Source organism: Rattus norvegicus, chromosome Y (assembly GCF_036323735.1).
Source record: "Rattus norvegicus strain BN/NHsdMcwi chromosome Y, GRCr8, whole genome shotgun sequence".
Taxonomy (NCBI): Eukaryota; Metazoa; Chordata; class Mammalia; order Rodentia; family Muridae; genus Rattus; species Rattus norvegicus.
The window spans coordinates 42,913,007-42,919,097 of record NC_086040.1 but is presented as its reverse complement, the minus strand read 5'-3'; the positions used below and the strand labels follow the sequence as shown (position 1 = coordinate 42,919,097).

General features: G+C 37.6%; 1 pseudogene; it reads left to right on the top strand.

Annotated features, from left to right (window-relative positions):
* The first annotated feature begins 3,861 nt into the window (after positions 1-3,861).
* Positions 3,862-5,364, top strand: LOC134484510 (glutaredoxin-1-like; annotated as a pseudogene).
* The last annotated feature ends 727 nt before the right edge of the window (positions 5,365-6,091 follow it).

The following is a 6,091-nucleotide window of genomic DNA, read 5'->3' as shown; positions in this document are numbered from 1 at the left end:
TGAAGAGAGCTTTCCTCCTATTTCAGTGCTTCCAAGTGTCTGTAGACTTCCCCTTTCCTCATGTTTCATTGAGGGACTAGCATTTTCTCTCTTGTGTCTGTGGCATTACTATGCATGTTCCCTTGTGTTTCTCTACAGGGTCTGCTGGGTAGGCATCATCCCAACCGTCCACCATCAGTGAGCAACAACAACAGATTAAGAAGTTGTTGAAATTGACTAATGAGCTTCAGAAGAAGTTGGAAAACTCCCAGGAATGCTGAACCATTGAACCAACAGCATTTTCAGAGAAGTTAGTCATTATGACCACTTCTTTGTTGACTATCCTTACACCTCCGTGTTAACCTCAGTTTTCTCACACTACAGGAAAATGCAACTGTAATGTCCTCATGTACAAACTCATTTTGTTATGCGTCTCAGAGGCAGGACATAAAGTATGGATAGGAGTGTGATAGGAAGCTATTTAATTTCTCAGAAAAGCAGAAGCTGTGGTTTGAATAACTGTCTTGGGATACAACATGTAATGTGTAAGCCCTCATCATGGATTTTAATAGACAGAGAATGTATTTTCTGTCCTCAGAGGAACACAGAAATCTGGTCAGCTACAGAAGCACATTAACTTAAACTTAGTTAACAATGTTTTATTTTTTATTTTAAATATTTATTTTATTTGTTTTGTATGAATATTCTGTAAATGTCAGACTCAAGAGAAGTGGGAGTTTGAAGCCATTATACATGGTTGTCTGTTACGATGATTTTGCTGGGAATTAAACTTCAGGAACTATGGAAAAACAGTTAGTGCTCTTAAAACCTGAATCATCTCACCAGCCTAAAATACTTTTGATGATGATGGTGATGGTGATAGTGATGGTGGTGGTGATGGTGATGGTGATGGTGATGGTGATGATGATGATGATGATGATGATGAAGAAGATGATTATTATAGTGCAACTCTAAATGGATCAAGATTTACCCTCCTCCAAAGCTCTTCCTCCTCTCCTGTCTCAAGAAGAACCTACAGTAAAGAAGACACCAACAGACCTGCCCATCCTCCCCAGCACTAGACAAAGAAAAGTTTTACTTTGTCTTGTTTACAGAGATTTTCTTGTTGTCTGGGCTCATAGCTTCATATCTGAAGAAGGGAGACTATGGAAATGGGAGCTCCTTTTGGAGGAATCTGCTTACCTTGGAGGAACGGGAAATAGTGAGCAAAAATAAGATGTTGATCCACCACCTTATCCCTTGCTGAGAACAAAGTCTCCTCTTCACAGCTTGGGAACTGGGTGAGCAGGCTAAGCAAGCATGGCTAACAAGCCAAACCAGATGGGTAAACATTTGTCCATTGGATATACAGGGGGAGCATTTCATTGACTATGCTGACTGTATCTCCTGTCCACTGTGTTCTAATACCATACAAGGAAAATTTCGTGGATTTTTTTCTGTCCTGTGTCAGAACAATAGTGTTTCCCTTTCTGAATGCTGTTTCTTCACTGATATGAACCTTGAGAGAATGGAGGGAGCCAATGAAAGCCACAGCCAATAACATTCTACATTCTAGAATATCAAGCCCTTCTCATAAATAACACTTTCTTGTAGCTGTGAATTCAGCAGGGAGGCAAATTAATACCAACCTCTGATCATGCAGCATAAAAATTAGCATGAGATACAAAAAAGACTTAAAAATGAGTCAGATATCTGATACACAGCAAGAAGTGGTCCCAGGCAGGGTCACAAATAACATTACGGTTATTTTGTTGAGCAAGAGTTACTCTCCTGGAGTCTTCAGATATTCATATGTGCTTGAAAATCTGTCACGGAAGACTGTATTGACATCATACTCTAATCCGGAGATACCATACAAAAAAGTATATTATTCCTTCTGAAGTACTGGGTTGAAATTTATTCGCCTCACACATTTGTATGTGAGGCTGAATTTAATGTTCTACATAGATAAAAGCATTCTCTCAATCCTTGCCTTAGTAATTTGTTTTGTTTTGTTTTTTTAAGTGGGAAAATGGCTGACTATACATCAGGTCCACACCTGAACTGCAGTGACTGTTTCTCAGACTGTATACACAGAGCACATCTGAGAAGTAGTTAACATTTTAATTCGGGGCATCTCTCAATGGATCTGTTTGGGCCTTTATAAGCATGCATATACTTATATCAGGTAAGGGAATCACGTAGTATCCAAAACATTACAGGATCCGTCTGCTGTAAATATTTTTTTTACACAAGTGAAGGAAGGTGTATCAAAGGCTGTGTATCAAAGGTTGTAGATAATACACCATCTGTAGAAGATAATATATCAAGAAGAATTCGGTAGGGCTACACACATTGTCTAAATATCCCCACACAATACTAAGCCAGGATGGACAAGAAATCACTTCACGTGGAAACTTAAAATTATCTGATGCTATGGTTATGTGGAGTGTTAATAGATAAAGAAAAACCACCTAAAAAGCACATGCATATATACCAGATGCTATTCAAAAATTATTCAGAGGCAGTTTGCAACCTACATTTAGCACAAAGAGATTGATTCCTCACTTCACAGATTCTGATCAGAACCATTGATTATTAAGAGATCTATATTAGAATTCACTTGCATATCACATGTCTGAATAATTAGGTAGTCACAGCAAACATGACATTCAGAAAGCATACCTGGAACTTGTCAACAGTTGAGGGAGTGCATGTAGTGGATGAGGTTTGGGCATGAAACTCAAAAGTCCAAAATACCACTTAGATTTGAGTTTTGAGGACAATAAATACTTAATGAGTTTTGGGACAAAATTTGAATCTAAAGACCCAAAAATTATGTATCAATCAGTTCTTAACCCCTTTTGAGATTGGTGGATATTATGAATTTAGTCTCTGCCCCTGAGGTATAGGTAAATGGTGCAATTTGAAGTGATTAGATATGCTAAAGAGGCATGCAAAACAAAGGAGGCCATGGTATCATTGAACAACTGTGCTTCTCCAAAACGTAGCACGTTTTACTGTGGAGTGACCTAGACACTAGAAACACACACACACACACACACACACACACACACACTCACACACAAACACACACACACAAACACACACACACACACACACACACACACACACACACAAAACCCACAAACAATTGACTTACTTTGTGCTGTGTGGGGCATGCTGGATTTATACAAGATATGAAGTGTATTCTCCTCAAGTAAGTTAAACTCAAACTCAATGAAAAATTTAGAATTCCTCCTCCTTTCTTGAGAAAGCATTCTGTGCATGAGTAATGCTTACATTTAAAGTTTAAGTGGGATGACTTGAAAACAGTAACAACGGAATCCCACTTTGATAACAGCATTTCAGGGATGTGTAGTGTTTCAATTTTGATTTTATGAAACTGCAGTTGCTCAGATCTCATGATTGTAGTATTGAACCAGGTCATTACTAGACATAACTCTGTAGGGACAGTAAGAGCTTGGAAAATTCTTCAAGTTGGAAAATCTAAGAAAGCATATTGGCAACAGTTTAATTCAAAAGGGAAAAACTTGTGCTTGGGTAAGTTCCTGTACCTAAGTCTGAGCAGCTGGTTCAAAGCAAAAGACAAACATTGCATGTAAACAAGGACTACTGGGGACAGAACCTGTTAATAAAATGAAGAAAGCTAAGGGTTTCAGGAAATGTGCATGAGGATGACTTTGAATGGTTGAAATTATATGCTATAAATTTAGTGGAACATATGAGAGGATGAATTTTTGGAATGTTTATCTCCTTAGGAGTGTAAACATTTGAGCTAAGTAAATGATGTAACCTAGGTAGGAAAGGGAAGTGATTTTCCATTCAGACATTGGAATTCCCTTCATGCCGAACATGAACATGGGAGGGTTTCAAAGAAATGATGAAGCAAATCAAGAGCTTCTGAGCATCCAGTAGGAGTCTCAGAGGATTAATTTGTTCTTGTTATGGGGGATTTTCAAGTTGATTATTGGAAATCAGTAAAGAGAAATTCAAATTCTAGAAATCAAATTTTGTAAAAGTCTCATATTAGCTTTAGAAGACCGTCACCTGTAAAGGCTCCAAAAAGGCATAGCCAGATTCACCTTTTAAAATGTATTACAATAGTTGACTTACTGCCTTTCCACTCTGTTCCCAAGGCCAGCCACAGAGTACGACTGTGGTGCTAAACCTTCAGCAAGAGAATTCTGCTTAGCTTAATTAGTGTGTTTTGTTTCTATTTGAGTTTTGTTTGCTTCAAGTATTAGTAATGTTGGTTTGGTTGGAAGTTTTGTTATTCATTCTTTATAAATTTTTGTTCTTTTGGTGAATTTGCAGTTCTGTTAATGTCATGCACATTACATTATGATTGTATCATTTAAGCCCTTTTTGAAAAAAATTAATATATATTTTTCAGAATAAAATGTGTTTTTCAACTCATAAGAAACAAGTTTTTTCTTGTGTAGTGTTGCATCCTGTAGTCCCAGACACCATATGCAGATATAGATCACTGAAATTTGCAGGGTCTTGAGATTCACAATTGTTCCCAGCAAGCCAGAGGTACATGTGTGAAATGGCCTTTCGATGTGTCTAGTGTGGCCTACTCTGTATACCAATTTCATCATGGAAAAGGTATCCATACTGTATCCTTTCGGTCATATATTTAGCTATTCCTAAAGTATAGTAATTTAAGATTGATCACATAGAAAAAATTAATGAGAAAATCAACAGTATTGCTCTAATGATTTTCAGGAAATGAAAACCCTCACCAATGGATTAGAAATGAAAATCAGGAAAATCAGACGTAATTTGTCTCTGGTTTCATGAAATATCATCTCAGTGGAAACCACATAGAAGAGATAATGAATTCCATGATTTTAAAAACATTTTTTATACTTAGTTTTTATGTTGTTGGCCTTGATTCTGTATTTGGTGACTATTGGGGATAGTTGTTTGGTTCAGATTATTATCTTTGCCATTATTATTGCTATTATTTCTTTATAAATAAATGTTTCACTTGATGTAAGTGCTATATAACACATACATGCAATTCACAGCACGGTTCAAGAGTATGGGAACTGCAAGACCCAATCAGGGAAGATGTTCCTGTTCATCGAGCCCACATTTAGTGATGCAAAAATACCAAAGAAATCCTCAATCAACTCCCTTTGAAACTTGGTCTTCTGGAATTTGTAGACATCACAGCCACTAACAACACCAATGCGATTCAAGATTACGTACAGCAGCTCACTGGAGTGAGAATAGTTCCTTGGGTCTTCATAGGTAAAGAAAAACTGCATAGACAGATGCAGTGATCTAATCTCCCTCGAACAGAATGGGGAGCTGATGACTTAACTAAAGCAGATTGGAGCTCTGCAGTTATGAAAGGGGTGGCAGGAAAAACCCATGCTGACAGCAAACATTCCATCACGCTGATGCCAGTTAACCTGAGAGATGATGTGCATCATGGAGGATGTCACTATTTTCTTATGATTGGGATTCTCAATAAATTGGTTTTATTCTATTACTCAGTGCTAAAGTCTGATGCTGTTTGCCTGCAACCATTGGGTAGGGAAGCTTAACAGATCACACAGGATTGACTATCCATTCTTCATGTGCTGATATGTCTCTACCTCTAAGCCCATATTTAACAATCCAGTGGATCTAAATCTCCTGTGAATCAGTTACTGTTTTTCTAACATGCTAATCTGCTGAGGTGATTTTGCAGACGTCCACTTCCTAATGATTATTAAAACAATGAATGTTGTGAAGTTGTTTATGATCAACACACTGGCCTTTCCCTCCTCATACATGTACTTCTGCATTTACAGCTCTCAAACTTTCCCTACCACAACCCACAGAAGTCCACACTTGTATGAGGATGCTGTCTGAAAACAGATGAAGAGCTTTAGCAGAGATTTTCCTCACTGTAGCAATATTAACAGAGACAGCAGACCATATGAAGAATTCAGCTCTGTTCACGAACTGGTTAATTGCCAAGATAATCCCAAACAGTTGTGAGTACATTCTAGTCAGAGTCCCAGAAAACTCAAATATGAAATGCAAAATTACAGAGCTCTCCTTCAAAGACTGTCTATGAAAGAAGTTGCAT